The sequence below is a fragment of the Silene latifolia genome, chromosome 3 (assembly GCF_048544455.1).
Source record: "Silene latifolia isolate original U9 population chromosome 3, ASM4854445v1, whole genome shotgun sequence".
In the NCBI taxonomy this organism is placed as follows: domain Eukaryota; kingdom Viridiplantae; phylum Streptophyta; class Magnoliopsida; order Caryophyllales; family Caryophyllaceae; genus Silene; species Silene latifolia.
The window spans coordinates 24,241,849-24,259,446 of NC_133528.1; the positions used below are offsets into that span (position 1 = coordinate 24,241,849).

The window sequence follows — 17,598 nt, forward strand, 5'->3', positions numbered from 1 at the left end:
AAATCTACAACGTTTAACTATTACTATTATTACTATTATAAACCTATAAATTCTTATAAGAATTACCATTACTAACAATCTTGAAACAAACATAACCATCACCACGTTCCACACCTTATCCCGTGTTTCTACTCTTTTTCACATATTTCTATCGTATAAAACCTTTCACGTTCCACATTCTCATCACACACACATATCAGCTCCATCAAAACTTTGCCATATATGATTCTAACATAACTATTTCGCACATGCTAACTTCAACAGAGACTCGACCACAATTAATTCTAACATAATCATCATACACATTAGGCACCTAATTGCCGACTCAACATCCCCATACCCAGTGACTGGCTTAAGCACAATGGGCCCAAGATTTTGAAATGAGGGCACCTTCTCACCCAAAATCTAGCATCGGCTGGGGCTCCCAATATACATACACCAGGTTCATTTTATTTAGACTCACTACGTTCATTAGGCTTATTTGTTACAGGTTCCAAAATTGTCGCTCTGATACCACTTTGTGACACCCCCATATACCGAGGAGCCTTAACCAGACCTTCCCTAGCATATAAGAGCATCACTATCTCGGTTTCCCGAGGAAAGTAATCATCAAAGGTCAATAAAAGAACATTTATAAATATTTTACAAGTGATACAACCAAACTTCTAAAAGGAAAGATATAACTCGTCAAGCTATATGCCACTACTGTCATTACTCGTGAAGACTCATCCCCGCCAGGACTCCAGTTACCATCCAAGACTACACCTGCTAAGACGGACTGCTCACCATAAGGGATCACGGCAGACACAACAAAACAAACAAGACAACCACACAAGGTCAGTAACGGAGGCATGACACAACAATCGGTAACAACATATTACAAACACAACCAAACACACACACACACAGTCACAACCACTCCAACCAATCTCCGTCACCGACTGTCCACTGGACCAGCTCTGCCAGTGGGGGGCCGCAGCCGTTCCCAACTAAGCCCCGCTCATCATACCGAGCGATAACCCTGTCCCATTAATGTGCACATCCCCTCCCGTGGCGGGTTCCACGGAGGGCGAAACTAGGGCGTGAAGCCACTCCCGCAAGTGACTCCACTCAGACGAGGACGCACCTCGAGAACCAAGGACAATCAATCACAGACAGCTGTAATACAACAACAACCAACAAAACAGCATACACCGACCGATTACCATGTATACTCAGCCACACAGACACAACAACAACAATACAACAACCGACACACTAGACAACCGATAGAACTGAGTAGACAAACATACCTTTAGCCAAATGTAGCGATTCCTCGATCAACCATACGATATCAACCAAGCAAGCAATCCCTAAACAAACAGAATACAAGCCTATTACTACCGCTACAACCATACAAAGAACAACAAGACAAAGATGACGATGATGACATACCTACGCATCTCACAACGGCGTTACGACCGCTACCCGACTCAAGCAACCCATCCTCAAGGTTCTAGCATCATTAAAGGCTCCCATGGAAGGTATTTGGTGAAGGGAAAGAAGGGAGGCGACATTTAGGTCTAAAGGAAGGAGGCGGAAATGATTTGCGGTTTTAACAAAACACGATTATAAACCCTCGCTGGAAAGACACTACTCGATCGAGTAACTAACTTACTCGATCGAGTGGCCTCTACTCGATCGAGTACCCAAGCTACTCGATCGAGTAGCCTCTACTATATCGAGTACCACTCATCCTCATACTCTAACAAGCCACTAGACATCTTTGACACGCATTCCTAAAGGCCATCACCTGCCCCCAAAGGTCGGTCAACGTCGGTCAACGGGTCCCTAAAAGGGCGGGTATTACATCCTTAGTCAAAAAGCTAAGGTTCAATGGTGCAGTGAGGGGGATGAGAATACTAGGTACTTTCATAGTATTCTTAAAGTTAGGAGATTGCAGAACAGAATCCTTTGCATTCAGGATAGGCATGGTGTGACTCAGCATACTAATGCTGGGATAGATGAGGCCTTTGAAGAGTATTACAAAAATTTACTGGGTTCTAGTAAATTGGTGGGTGATGTACACTTCCCTACTGTGAGGAAGGGGAAGACAGTTACTGGGTTACAGGCTGATAAGTTAGTCAAAGAAGTGTCAGAGAGTGAAATACATGAAGCTTTGTTTTCTATTACTCCTAACAAGTCTCCAGGACCTGATGGGTACACATCTCAGTTCTACAAAGATGCCTACAGTATTGTGGGTAGGATATCATTAAGGTTGTTAAGGGTTTTTTTGATACTGGAAAACTCGTGAGACAGGTTAACTTCACAACTCTGACTTTGATTCCTAAAAGGATAGACCCATTAGTGTGGCTGATTTTAGACCCATTGCCTATTGCAACGTTCTTTATAAGATCATTTCTAAAGTAATTTGCAATAGGGTGGCCATTGTCCTACCTGAGATCATTAGTGCTAATCAAAGTGCCTTCATTAAAGGTAGGGAGATAGTTGATAATATCTTAATTTGTCTGGATCTAGTGAGATTATACAATCCTGTTCTCCTATATGTATTATGAAGATAGATCTTAAAAAAACCTAGGACTCCATAGAGTGGCAATTCATTGAACAAATGTTGCTTGCTCTAAAGTTCCCTGATAAACTGGTTAAGTGGGTCATGATGTGTGTCTCTTCTCCCTGGTTTACTCTGTCAATCAATGGGTCCAACTTTGGGTATTTTCAAGGGAAGAGAGGTATTAGACAGGGAGATCCCATGTCTCCTTTATTGTTTACTATTTGTATGGAGTACTTGAGCAGAGTGCTAAGTGTAGTGACTGAGAACTTGGACTTCAACTATCATCCTCTCTGCAGAACTTTGAAGCTAAATCATATGTGTTTTGCAGATGACCTTCTTATGTTTTGTAGGGGTGACAGAGCTTCTATTAAACTTCTGTTGAGAGTTTTTGCTACATTTTCCTCTGTCTCCAGGCTTGAAATGAATTGTGATAAATCTGATATCTATTTCAATGGCATTTGCCAAGGAGAGGTGGATTATGTGTTGAGGATATCTGGGTTCAAGGAAGGGCTTTTCCCTTTTAAATACCTTGGTATCCCAATTTCTTATAAACGAATGGCCATTGGAGATTGCACAAGACTTGTGGAGAAAGTTGTGAGTAAACTCAGAGGTTGGGGGGTAAAGAAACTCAGCTATACTGGGAGGCTAGATTTTACACAAGCTGTTCTTACTCAACTTCGTGTTTATTGGTCCAGAATTTTTGTGATTCCTGTTACAGTCATTGATAGGATCACTACAATTTATAGGAATTACCTATGGTCTGGGAGTGAGCAGTATGGGAGGGCACCCTCTGTGGCAATGGAAATTCTGTGTATTGAGAAAAAGTTTGGGGGCCTTGGAATTTGTGAATTGCAGCCTATTTGCAAGTTATAGAATTTAGCTTTAATTGGAAAGTTCACCTGGTGGTTGGCGAGTAAGAGTGACCACTTGTGGATAAAATGGGTAGACCATGTTTATATGAAAGGTAGGGACTGGTTTGATTATATTCCTTCTCTAAATTCAAGTTGGACGTGGAGGAAAATCTGTGCTGTCAAGGATAAGTTCAAGCATGGCTACATTAATAACTAGTGGAGTGATGGTAATGGTGAGTATTCTGTGGCAGCTGGATACAGATGGCTGCAAGGACCCCAGACTAAAGTGCATTGGGCTCCTGTGGTCTGGAACAAGTTCAACGTCCCTTAACATTCTTTTATTGCCTGGCTATTTGCTAAAGAGAGATTGTTAACCAAGGATAGACTGCTGGCATTTGGTATTCCAAATGATGGGAAATGTGATTTATGTTCCAGCCATAATGAGGATTATAAGCACCTGTTTTATCAATGTGAATTCAGTATTAGGTGTTGGGATATCTTGAGGCAATGGCTCCAAATACCTCTACCCTTGCAGGATATCTTTGATTGGTGCATTACATGGAGATGCAGATCTCTTCTTAAAAAACATATGGTCTTTGTATCGGTGGTGGCTGTGTTGTAACAGATTTGGCATTCAAGAAATATTTGCAGAATTGACCTGCTGGTGAAATCTCCTGCCCTGGTGATAAAGGAAGTGAAGAATGTTGTTCAGGCGCGTTTTCAGAGTAGAAAATGGCCGTCTAAGTATCAGAATTCCTGCATGTTTTGAGGAAGTCTGATTTTTGGTTAGTTGAGAGTTCTGTATGCATATGTAGCGTTTAATCTCAGAAATTATCTTGTATTGGTGGTGATACCTTATATTAATATATATTCACATTCTACCAAAAAAAAATCTTTCATCCTGTTCGATCTTCTTATTGGCGAGAGCTATTTGCGCAACCCTCATCTCAATCTTTTTATTTTGATATTTTATTTTCTCCCATCGCAATTCCGCATCGCCAGACTTTTTTTCACCAAAACGGTCACCAAATCGGTCAATGCTTTCAGCCAAACAGGCAACCTCGCCTACTTTCATTTTTAATTGTTCTTTTTAGCTGCCTTTATACCTTGAGGGTGTTTGTAACACCCTCGAATTTCCCATTTTTGGCATTTGTAATTTAATTAACCGTTCAATTGTTTTATTTACATTTTAAATTATTTAATTTAATTAATTTCGTCTTAAACATAAATTTTATAAAAGTTACATTTTTATAAGCTTGTTTATATAAAACTAAATATTTCAGTCGGATAGTAATAATTAGGACGATAATAATAGTTTTCCGTCATAAGTTAATATTGATTTGAGACATTTCCCGTCTAGCAAAAGACCGTCACATTTCACTTTTGAACCTAGTTTAACTCTTACACTCTCTAACTTAAATAATCCTATTATTATTATTTATTATTATTATTATTATTATTATTATTATTATTATTATTATTATTATTATTATTATTATTATTATTATTATTATTTTAAAACGTCCCTACCCTCCTGCTTTCCCTTTCTTTTCGTTTTATCAGAAGGAGCAACAACGTACACCTGCAAACAACCATAAACACCATTTTTCGTCCTTTCAAGCTCAGTTCCCGACTTCGTTTCTCAACTTTTTTCCTTAATTCTTGCTCCATTCTCTTCCCCTTTCCTTCCTCCTTCTTTCAAGGTAAGAAAGTCTCGTTTTTTTGGTGGTTTCGTTTTTCGCCGTCTTATAAAAGTTTTGATTTTTGCCGATTTTCTTTTTCTTGCTCTCTGATAAAGGATTTGAAGACCCGGAGCAGTTTAAGTCGGAAATCATGCTCGTTGAGGAAGTTATAAGGTAACGACGATAGGTTACTCGATAAAAAGTCGAAATTCCGTCTTATGTGTCGTTTTATATGCTCTTGTTTGATAAGGTTTGGTTCTTTGTATTTATTTATGGGTTTGCGATTGTACGGAGACGAAAGCTTGCTGATAGTCGAAGTTGGGTAAGAACTTGGATGCTTAAAAGCATATAGGTGTTTTACGTTAAATGGATGATGTATATTAGTCATGGAATTAATTTGTGGAGTTATAAATAATTTAGTTCAGTAGCCATGATGATGTTGATTCATTATTTAATGGCCGATAATCTTGCTAGTTGATTTCTAGTTTAGGAATTGAAAGACGATGATTTTACCATTGGCCTGAGACATTGTAAATTTGGGATTTTAACTGCGATTGTATTGTGTCTAATTGTAAAAGGGATCTGTGAGATGGTTTTGGTCATTGCTTGGTTGGTGGTTCGAGCCAACTTTCTTATTTCCGTCTCAAGTGCACATCTATGTATAAATTGGGTCATTTCTATGGGAAATATTTCATCTTTTGTATGCTTAAAAACTCGTCTTAAGATGGGTTCAAACTGTGGTTTTGGTCGAATAAGGGGTTGTGTCGAGTCTTGTTTTAGGCTGTTTTTAGACCGGTTTCTAGCTTGGGTTTGAGCCAATTTATTTGCGTCTGTCTCGAGTGTATATCTGAGAATAATTTTGCTGTTGGGGTAGCAGTTACTCCATGCTTTCATTCATCCTTCCAAGCTTATACGTACTCTACCATACGTTGGTGGTGGAAAACATGTCTGTTTTTGTTTGCTGTGGTATTATTCATTTGACTTCTATGGTATATTAGCATGTTATCCTAGTTTTTCAATTGTAGTGTGCACCATAGGAATGTACTATTTGAAGACATCACCTTATTTTAAAACCTCTAAAGTGAAGAGCATGACCTCTTTCTGAACAAAAATTCGCATATCATTTATTGACTTCATATCTGAATTGCCATTGAAGGTTGTTGGGAAAACTGGGCCAACTGTGAAGAAAATCTCAGGCCTTAGTATACTCGACAACAACGACGTCAATTTCATTTTTATATTCTTCTCATATGATTTATAATTGCGAAATACATTCATTAATTATCTCATTTGTATATGAAATGACATGTTTCCATTTTAATACGAGTCCAATTTAATTATTCATGCCTTGTGAGTAGTAAATGATTTATCTTACATTTGAGTCATTTATAATTGAATGCTTGTTTTTCTTCTTATAAATGGTTCATTTCCGTTTGTTTACATTTTTATTCAAGTGACAAATATTGAACAAATGGATTACTTATCATATTCATGAATATAATTTGGCATGAAATGTCTTACTTGGATTATCATCGGCTTATTACTTTATTAGTCTTATTCCAACTTTCCAAGTTGATTCGTATTGCTTGGTTGAGTCGCATCCGTTTTATAATGCCGTTATGCCTACATGTGCCGTTCTGCCAAGTATGGGTTTAGCTCATTTATCCCACCTCTTTCGGACCGTTCTGCCGATTGTGGGTTAGCTCGTATCGTATTCTGGTGACAATGCCTTTATGCTATACATTTTGCTTGACTTGTCTTTACACCCCTTTCGGACTGTCCTGCCGATTGTGGGTTTAGCTCATATTTTCCGCCTCTTTCGTACTGTTTTGCCGATTGTGGGTTCTCGACTTCCGTTCTGTCGATCGAGTCTTGGATGCGGACTGTTCTGCCGCATGTCGAATCGGGGACCGTTCTGCCCCGAGAGTCTGGCCAGATTTAGACTAGGACTGAATCTTGGGAGTACCAATGTCGTCCTACCAGGGGAATTATATTTTGATATATGAGTAGTAAAGGTCTTGCTTGGTTATAGGTATTGGTATTTGTCTTTCAAGGCAAGAGTTATGCCTTGTGTTGTTTGTCTTGGTCCTATCGGATACTAGGGGTGAGCTATAAGCCGTCTAGTTGCGATATTATCGTCGGGATTGATGTTCCCATCCGTTCTTATGGTGAGATGCAAGCCATAAGTATGAATGTGACATTAGTAGCCACGTCCCGTGCAATGGTTGCTAAGTGATTTTCCAAGTAATGGCTACGGTTTCTATTCTTGTAGTTTGCATTGGTTGATCCCTTACTTAAATGTTCCACATGATTCGGATTCTAATCTCATATCTATGTTGTAGTCCCTAGAAATGCGTGCCTTTTTTTTTATAAATGACCGTATTCTTGTCTTTCATATTATTTAATTGTCTCATGTGAGTAGTTTAATCGTTATCATGCTAATGTTGATCTATCTCGTTCTATCTCATTAAATTGCCATGTTTAAATATAAACTTGATATTCATATCTTTTGTAAGTATCTTACATGAATTACCTGTTTCAGTTCTTTGTTATGTTCATTTCGACAATTTGTGGCTGGGAGAACCTTGAGTTACTCCCCACTGACTGTGGCGTTCATGTTTACATGAATGACATGTATTAGTGCTGCATTCATGGGGTGAAGACATGTGTGAGCTAGCGAGCACTTTGGCCTTGTAGTCGGTTTATTAGGATTGATTAGACTCACCTTTTATTATATTGTCATTCGAGGGATATATTTTCCCTCACTTTGACTATCACGTTTGTATAATTTAATCTTTATTTTCGCAATCCTTTATCTGTGTTTTAGATTTTAATGAACCCGCGCTTTAAATTTTAAAAGTTTCAAAAATTTCCCGATTTCCGCTTGAATTTTATAAGTTATAATTTCCGTGTTTTTGCGGGGTGTCACAGTGTTGGCTACCCATACCTTCTTCATCGTCTCTACTATTTGGTGTAGAAAATCCGCCTTCATTAAACCTGAATCTCTTACCACTACCAGCTGAGTCAAAGTCACTACCATATGTGGGGGTATCTGGATCAGGATATTCATCAACATCAACATCAACAGACATAGTCTTTCGAGACTTATTATTTCTGGCACTGATACCAATGTTGTCTTCAACATAGCGCCCGACAATTTCTTTCCATTTAGGATATTTTTTTAAAAAAATACATGCATGTTCATATTGAAACTTACCCTCTGTTTCATTATGAAGTGCATGAACTTCTTGAATTACATCTTCCTCGTTCATTCCACTAGACTTTCTCCTTAGAGTTTCTTCATAACAACCAACCCATTTCATAACAGCGACATATATACTACGAAAGCGACCACCCAACATGCCCAGATGTCTATCTTTAGGCATGAGAGTTGGATTAGCTTTACGTGCTTCATCAAATAACTTTTTGACTTTAACCTAAAGTGCATCTTTCTTTTGATTTGTGCCAATCACATTATCAGTTGAATGTCTCATAAATAATGAAATGAGTGCTTCATTTTCTTGAACTGACCATCTTGATGGCTGTTTTGATCTTTGAGTTACAGTTTGAGGTACTTGGTTTTGTTCAACCTCATTATCCCAATCACACATATAATTTTGAGATAAGTTAATTGACGGCATTTGGGATGAAATTTGTGGATAACTTTGTTCATAATTTGAATAATTTTGGTTATTTTGCGGGGAAGGATTAAAATTCTGATTAAGGTCATATTATGGAGTAATTGAGATATTTTACCCATATTATTGAGGATTAGAGACATTTTGTTGATTTGACTCTACCTCTCGAGGAATCAAATTATTATCTCTCGTTTTCCTAAAAATTTCTAACATTTCTATTTCATAAGGATCCATGAAAAGTAACTAGATAAAATTAGAAGATCTTTTTTAGAGGGTAAATGAAATAAAACAAGTAAGAAAGAAAATGGTGTGTTGATATATGTCAATATTGTTACTTATTTATAGAGAAAAAACTAGGAATTGTTACCAACAATGATCTAACAACTGGGATATCATTTATCCAATATTATCCAATGTTATCTGTAATCTAGATAGATCAACCGTTATCAAACAACTGAGATTTCATTTATCCAATCGGTATTATTTAATCTTATCCGTAATTTGGATAGACCCAACCATGATCAAATAACCAGGATCTCATTTATCCAAATTTATCCAATCTTATCTATAATCTATATAGACCAACCATGATCGATCAACTGAGATTTTATTTATCCAATTGTTATTATCCAATCTTATCCGTAATCTTATTCAATGACTAAGATCAAACAAGTGAGATATCAAATCCAACGGCCTAAAAAGAAAAATTATTCTATAAATACAACAATATTATAATACTTATTATTCATGCTTCATATACACAATAATCTAATTTTAACGCCCTCATCTACAACAATTATGTCAAACAATATCCATAAAATCATAGCTGTAAAAAAATCAATTAATAATGTTATAGTAGAAACTCAACAATTATTTGTTGGCTTAAAAATACTCCTCAAATTAAAGAAAGTGTCATATTGGAAAAACTCAACCAAACCCTTAATTGTACTATGCTCATCCAAATTATTGGTGGGAATAATCCAAATGAGTTACTTAACCCTGATTATGCTCACATGCAAAATATAACTCGTGATAATTGTATCTTCAAATTAGGTCGTTGGAAAGCTTTAAAACAAGAGGTGATGAATTTTTTATTTAAGCTTAAAAGCGTTTTAACATCGAGAGCGTTGTGGGATCTCTATTACGGGGGACGAATATTATTCAACCTCCCTGAAGGGGAATGCTCCAAATTTGAGTTGATTGAATTATACTCAAAATATTTAAAGGATGACCATTTTGCACACGAGAGGGAGAGAATGTGGACATTTCTATCAGCCTCCTCTTCAGTTGAGGATTATTGAAGCGTAGATGTTTATTTTTATGTTAACTTTGGATTTGGTTTTATTTTAGTTGTTGTTGTAGTCGAGAGTTTCCAATGTTTGATATTGAACCATTGGTGTTTGTCTGTCTTTATGTTAGGTATGTAATTGTTTTATTTTAGTTATTGTATTGTACTATGTCCCATCTTTATTTAAATTAAGAGAATATCCGTGTTTGGTAAAGATAAGAATGAGATTAATTTACCCCACAATTACGAATTCTTAAACGTCTATTAAAAAACGATATTTAAGAGAGTAAAAAAAATCAAAGAAAGAAGAGAAGGAAAAGTGAGCGGATATATATCAATACTACTACCTATTTCTAGAGAAAAAAATTTTAGAAATTATGGTGTGATTATTTTTTCAAAGAAATAATATCATAATAATTATTAAAGAAAATAATACTTGGAGGCAAAATAATTAATAAAAAAAAACACATAATTAAATATAGCTCCAAAATAGTGGGTCCACCCACTTTGAAAAGGTAGAAATTGGATACAAAAAGGTCCAACTTTGCAGTAGAATTTGGTATCACGCACAGCGCTTGCTTCCGCTACTTTCAGCGGAGCGTTTACTTCCTCTATTTTCCGCTGATGAATATTCATTGTTGGACAAGTTTTGTTCCTCAACTTTGCTCTTCCTCACTTTTGCGCGTAGTGTAATATGTATGGTTGGAGATGGTCTAAGCCACTCATTCCCTTTGTTCCTCAACCAACTCTTGTTTTTTCTCAATTTCCTCCATTTGTTCATCTCCCTTCATCTCCTCAAATCGTCCCGTTCCCACACCCTCCAATCATCTCACTTTACTCCCATTGTGTCTACTACCATGTCAACCTTTCTTTTACTTTCTAATTAATTATTTCATCCCATATCTTAATCTTATTAGGGTTTTGGCGACGATGGCTGTGAATGGCGACGCGGTCCATGGTGGCCTAAATGACGATGGTGACCAGTGAGATGTTGATATGATATGTCATCTACTGAGGTAGAAAATAATCTAAGCCACTCATTAATTTGCTCCTCAACCGACAACCCACTAGCTCATTTCACAGCCACTCACTCACTTTACTTCCATTTTCCCTCTCTTCTCCGTCCATTCTACTCTCTTTACTTTTCATTTCATTGATACTCTCTTCACGGTTGTAATCTTCGCTAAAATCATAAGGTATGATCAAGTTGATTTTGTTTACTTTATTTGTTTTATCTGGTTTAATTTATTCAATAGTGGGGTTCTTTACTTGAATGGTTCCTATCTTGATGTGTCTAATTGGAGAGTTTTTAAAGGGGTTATTCAATTTTAGGGTTATTGGTTTGAGGGATTGGTTACGCCATCTTCAAGCACGAATCTCAAGGCTCAGCATAAGGCGCTTAGATCTAGAGTTTTTCCCATAACCTCATTCTTCGAACTCACTTGATTTGTGTTACTTTGTTTGCGTTTTAACTCCTCCATTGCATCCAATCCCAGACCAATATTCAATTTTATTTGCAACTATGACGAATCTATTTTAGTGTTGTCAATGGCGATAGAAGATATTCATTATTGTTATTAAAAGGTGGATTATTCGTGCAAGGATTGTAGACAAGGGAAACTTCATCCACGCGAATGTTTCTTTTCAAAAAACACTTTTTCTTTTAAGGAGACGCCACTAAATTTTTAGGTGGAATTTAGAAACCAATTTTAGAGATATGAGTTCGTGTAAGATTACGTGTTAGGAAGTTAATTAATTTCATTAAAAACACCCAACCCCGCCCGTTGCAATAATGACATCTACTAATGGACTACGATGGCTATTTGACTATGTATCATGTGAAATGCAATCATTGTTTAACCCTAAAAATGCGAATTTCATTCCAGGTGCTTTAATACAATTACTTCGTCGAAGTGATTTAGCATGCGAGTTTGTTTAAATTTACAAAGAAAACAAAGAGAAAGGATGAGAGATAGTCTTAAGCTTAGCATACGATAGATTAGAAAAAGTTAGTAAACAACAAATTATCATACAATAACAACTGTAATAAAACCGTAAATAAGCAAGCATGGCTAGCACGCAAATCAAGGCACAAACACGACCCTTTGGCCGAGACATACACATGACCTTAGTGCCTTTAAATCATGCACGAATTACGAGAAAACGGTTAAACATGCTCAATGACCAATTATTTCATAACTAATCAATTGAAAACAAATTCATGCGATTAAGAATTAAACTAATTAGATACAATTCTTGTTCAATTAATTTAACTAAGAAAAAACTTCATGTTCATGATGAATTAAGCATAATATGACATATGACAAGTAATTTAATTGTTGATGAGGTGATTTAATCATGGTAATCGTCATGCAAACTCAAACAAACAAAATCATATGATAAATGATGTATCACTTTTATATATACTTTTATAGCTCCTTTCATACCATTTTATATACCGTTTTCGTGCCTTTATATCATTTATATGCCTTATTTCAGTGAATTGTCGATACTGCCGCTGATTTATGTTTTAATATAGAAATGACGCATTACGAGGATAATCAAGCTAAGATGAGTGTAACGGAGATGGCATAGTGGAATTCACGGAGCATGGCACGAGAAACGAGGTAGCATGAAGGCTAGAAGTGAAGAAACAAAGAAATCAGTCTGTGAAGCTGGTTCCTCGATCGACTCCCCTGAGGCTCGATCGAGTAATCGTCCTCGATCGAGTCACCTCAGGCTCGATCGAGGAACCTCTCTGGCAGATTTATTTCCGGATTTTCCTAAAACAGTTATCTTGTATTATAAATTCTAAACTCGTATTTTATTATTAGGTTATGCTTTATTTTGCTTAGAACGGCTGAATACTCCCTAGTTTTAATCCTTCCTTGTTGCTACGGTACTAATCTTTCTTCAATAATTATTCATTCAAGTTTATGTTATTCAATTATTGTTCTTATTTCATGTTTTCAATCATGTCTTCAATTATCATTGTTTTTATTGTTGCTTTAGTCATGAGTAGCTAAATTCCTCATCTAGGATGAAGGGGACCTAGGTTAATTAGAAAGGGGAAATTGATTAATTGCTAGAGAAATCATATAAGTTGTCGTTTGATTATTGTTCTTATTCTAGTTAATTAACTTAGGCCTGAGTTGTTAATTAGTGTAGTGAATTAATCCTTTCACCGACAGGGTTAGAATTAATATAGGCTGCGATAATCAAATAGATTGCATCTAATTATAGCGATTGCATGTTAGTTACGATCTAAAGAACATAAATAGAATCGACCGATCTTGTGGCCTTAGATAACTTGATAGATCTACCAATTGATTAAGAGACCCCATATAATTGACCTAGTGAACCGGAAATCCTAGACTTTTAATATGATTGTTTTAAACCCTTTTAATTACTCGCAATTAGTTGGTTAGATAACAAACAAAACAAACCCCCAAGAAAACGGTTACCTTTAGACAATTTAAATATTTACAGACTGACTATTACCGCCTTCCTGTGGATTCGATATCTGTCTTACCACTAGCTATTCTTGTTAGTTTTGAGATAGTTTTATTTTGATTTGGTGATACGACTTTAGCCATATCAATAAATAACATGATAAATTAAATAAAGACTTCATCTTTACACTAAATAACATGTGAAAAATCATATTTAAACAAGTACTAGCATAGCTGGCATAATTAATAGATTAATTAACCAAGTTTCATGTTTAATCAACAATTGTTGTAAGACATGCGAATTAAGATAAATAAGAACAATTCTAGTTCCTAATAGAAGATAATTATACATCAATTAGTGCCATCCATTGGCCAACAACATAAACATCCCGTTCTCCTTCATTCATTAACAAAATGCGACAACATACGATTGTAATTACAAAATTAGAAGAACGATTGAAATAAAACTATAAGACAAAAAAAAACGAGAATAAAGGAGAAAGAATAGGGATTATTTTGCACCTCAACCTACATGTATCTTTGACACCGTCTTCGGATTGTAATAGATTGTAGACTTTATCTCGAGGGACCCTCGTCGACGAATGTTAAAAGCTTTAACACGGTTATCTTCAAAATTGAGCAGCGATTTTCAAACGTGAATTGCGAACCCGTTTCTTCACGAAAATTCGATTGGAAAGATGTTCTGGAATATGGGAAGAAGTTAGTTCTTGAAAGTGTAAAAAAAGGAAGTCATTTTTGGGATAAAGGCATGAAAAATGAGGCGAAACAGGCTGCAAAAAAAGGCAAAAACAGAGTGATTAAACACTCTGTTTTTCGAGCCAATTGGAGCGAGATTTTGGATTTTTTTCAAGTGTGGATGCTTGTGAATGATGTGTTAATGTAGGGATCTTATAGTTGCAATAGGGTGTAAGGGATGGGGTATATATAGGGAGCATTAGGGTTCGAAATATATGGTGTTTGTGTTGGAGTTGTACTCGGTTTTTGTGAGGTGCTTGAGTTGGAACTTGGCTTGGTTTTTCGAGGGTTTGTTAGGGCTGTTAGGGAGATTTTCTTCGAGGTTAAGGTAGGGAATTGACGTGGTTTGTGATTATGGCAATGGAAGGATTTTGTTTGAGATAAGGAAAAGTCTTGGAACGGTTTTAGGAAACTCGAGTTTCCTTAATCTTTTCGAAGATTTTCTCTATCTTTTTCTGGTTGGCAAGTGACAAGGCTAAAATCGTATCATCTTACTCAAAGTAATTCTATTATACTACTAACAAATAGGTAGTGGTAAGTAGGGTATCATATCCATAGGGAGGCGCTAATTATTCAATTTGCTAATATTTAAGTCCGTCTTAAGGTAACAATTTGTTGAAGGTTTGATTTGTTGATTTCTATAACTAATTGCCTGGTAAAGTAAATAAGACAAATTCAATAAGATTAAATAGTCTAGGGATTGGGTTCACTAGGTAATCATCCGGATGGTGTGATTTAACTAATTAATTAAGCAATTATGTTGTTTAAGGCCATATGATCGGTCAACTCAAATATGCCCTTTAGATCTAAACTCAACATGTGGTCGCTATAATTAAGCTAGTCTATTCAATTGTCGCAGCCTTTATTAGTCTTAATCCGGTCAGCAATAATCCTAATTCGCAAGCCTAGTTAACTAATTATGGCCAAAACTAATCAACTAGATACAGGACAACAATTGAACAACAACTAAAAGCAATTTAACAATTAATTAATTGAGGTAAACCCCTTCTAACAACCTAGATCTCCTTTCATCCTAGATGAATAATTTAGCTACTCATAAATCGAAGTAAATAAGTACAATTAATAATTGAATGCATAATTAAAATGAAGTGAAGGGAAAAAAAAAAACTTAATCTTAAAATAAAATTGGAAGAATAGAGTATCTAAAACGGAGATTGTACGTAATAGAAAAAGAACTCGCGGAACTAAAACCTACGTAAGTACGTGAGGGCCCTTTTTTTCACGTGGGAACTCCTTTTATAACAGCTGAAGTCAACTCTATTTATTTTATGAGTAAATATTCAATTACACCCACGCTTAATCCACTTTTTTACATTTACTCCCACGTCAATTTTTATTTTTTTATTTTACACCCAAGTTTTTAGCTCAGGTTATAATTTGAACCCAACCCCATTTTCCGGCAAAAAAAATTATGAAATGACAAATTTGCCCCCGACTATTAGTCTAAGTTTTGTGTGATTTTGAGTTACTTCCTCTATTTCATCTCCTCAATCTATTTTTCCCTCAACTTTCCCCAAATATTTCCCTTAAACATTTTCCCCTAAATATTCCCCCAAATCTCCATCATAATCTTTGAATCATTGAGCTCTTTTATTCGAAAGATTGTTCATCCATCCCCAAATTTATGTAAGTTCTCTTTTTTTTCCGTATTTGTTTGTAGTTTATTGTGTGATTATTGTTAATCTTTGCTTGGAAAGTATTCAATGTTTTTTTTACCCTAATTGATGGTTTATGATTGTTGGGAATTAAATTAGGTTAATTTTGGTGACCTTAATTTCCGGGTAGGTTCTCCTTCATTCTTCAAAGTCACGAATTTTATTGACTGCAAATTAATTAAATTGAACACAATGAACGGAAACAAAACAATGGAGAATGAGTTACGTTGACGATGAGGACACAATGAAGGAAATCAAATTGGGGAAGATATGAGAGAGAAGATTGAAGAAGGGAATGAATGGGATTTTAAACATCAAACAAACATGAGCTTAATAAAGGAAGGAAGAAGGGAAAAATCGTCCTAAAATAAATGTTTTAACCCAATAAATTTGAAATTTGACAGAAATGTGGTCGGAATCTGATATTGGGTGCAATTTATAACCTGAGCTATTAACTTGGATGTAATTTATTAAAAAAAATTGATGTGAGAGTAAATGTAAAAAAGTGGATTAAGCGTGGGTGTAATTGATAACTTACTCTTATTTTGTTAAACACAAGCTCAATTGATCAGGGCCCGTGCTTGCTTACACAAATTATTAGGTCAACAGCAATACAACATGGAACAAGTGTGCAGTAGTGTAGTAGCTTAGTCCATAGTCCATAGTCCATAGTCCATAGTCCATCCATTATTTTGAATTAATTCTTTCTTGATTTTTCACTGGACTTCGGACAATTAACTCGAGAATAAACTAGTGCATCCGTCGACTTGACGTATCCGCAACTTTCTAACATAAAAACCTTCATCCTGCAAATAATTATACAAACTCGTAGTAAACCGCAAAGGAGACAAATATAATGTAAAACATAGTGGAGGATTAACTATATAAAATATAGGTAAATTAGACATTTATCAGCAAGGAAGTATGGAAGGTATAAGAGATAGTTTCCTTGATGGGAAAGGTGAGAGAAATCGATGGGGAAGCTTGGAGCTCAAGAAACGAGCTCCCAAGCTCACGCAAAAACAGAGCTAAGGAAGGGGGGCTCAGGTTGTTTTTGGTTGGGTTCGGTTTTGCTTGGTTCATGGCTAACTGGGTTAGGTCATGGTACAGGGTCAATGGGCTAGGTGTAGTGAGTGAGATTGGCTAGGTGGGTATCGGGTTTGAAGGTGTTTGGTGATGGTTTGGGCTCGGGAAAACAGGGTAGGTCGAGGAGGAGTGGGGCTGGTTTTGAGTGCGATTTTGGTTGGGTGTAAGGAGGGGATTCAGTTGGGTTTATGGGGGTTCGAACACAAGACCAAGTGAGGAAGGATGTGGGTCGAAATCTCATTGAAATTTGGGCCAAAAAACGAGTCAAAACGAGTCCAAATTGAGCTAAGAAATCGAGCATAAAACCGTCGCAAAAATCGAGTTTTCAAATCAATTTATAAAATGATTTAAATGATTTTTCAAATCAAAATGCTTAATTATCAAAATATCTATTTCATTTTCAATAAAATAAATTTGAGGAAATAAATTCAAATTAAAAAAGATAAAATGAATTTATTAATCGAAAATAGTAATTAAATATCATTTAAATTAATAAAATGAAATGTCATCGACAACGACCATTCTACATCGTAAAACGAAGTTCCAAATAGCGACAAATGCCAACTAAATAGTACATGTCATCTTATCATCATTGGGTGTTTGTCGGAAGTCTATATA

At 35.9% G+C, this 17,598-nt stretch overlaps 1 protein-coding gene across 1 annotated transcript in view; it reads left to right on the plus strand.

The window, feature by feature from the left end:
* The first annotated feature begins 15,720 nt into the window (after positions 1-15,720).
* Positions 15,721-17,598, plus strand: part of LOC141647407 (extradiol ring-cleavage dioxygenase-like) — a 40,535-nt gene continuing 38,657 nt past the window's right edge. Inside the window, exon 1 of the mRNA XM_074455559.1 lies at positions 15,721-15,865. The gene's annotated coding sequence lies outside the window, so the exon portion shown is untranslated. The remainder of the gene's footprint in view (positions 15,866-17,598) is intronic.